This window comes from Parasteatoda tepidariorum, chromosome 6, assembly GCF_043381705.1.
Source record: "Parasteatoda tepidariorum isolate YZ-2023 chromosome 6, CAS_Ptep_4.0, whole genome shotgun sequence".
NCBI classification, from domain to species: Eukaryota; Metazoa; Arthropoda; class Arachnida; order Araneae; family Theridiidae; genus Parasteatoda; species Parasteatoda tepidariorum.
This window is the reverse complement of record NC_092209.1, coordinates 29,346,946-29,347,560: the sequence shown is the minus strand read 5'-3', so window position 1 is coordinate 29,347,560 and position 615 is coordinate 29,346,946.

Genomic DNA, 615 nt, shown 5'->3' with positions numbered 1-615 from the left:
TATCGCGTGTCTATATATATATATAAGAGAAGGAAAAAATGTAAAGATTTTTTTTAAAGGAAAATAAAAAAAAATTTTCAGTATTGTATTCATATATTGTGTTTTGGCTAATAATTCGATATCAGAAAGCACTTTTTTAGGATATAATAGTGTGAGTTGATGACGAGATTAAATCATTCCCTTATTTTATTTTTCCGGTTTTGTTTTTGAATTTTTTATGAAAAAAAAATTATTTTTTTTATATATACTATATAAAAAATATTCAATTTTTTTTTCTTCGTTTTAAAACATTACATCTTTTCCCATTTTTTTCTTTATTTTTCCTTATTTTATGAAATCTATATATACTTTCAGCTTATGGGCAGTAAATAGCACTTATTTTTCTTAATTTTCTTCGTTCAATATACATAGATATTAAAACTTTCAGTGACGATTTCTTTCTTTATTTACTTATTTTAGTAAGACATAAAACTATCTTTTTGTGGCTTTTCGTTGCTTCGCTTTTCATTTCTTTCTACTACTTTTGAGTGGGAGAAATTAGTGCGAAGGAAGGAAAGTGTTTCGAATGAATATAAAGACGTTTTCCATATCTGATGGTGATGAAGTTCACCTGGA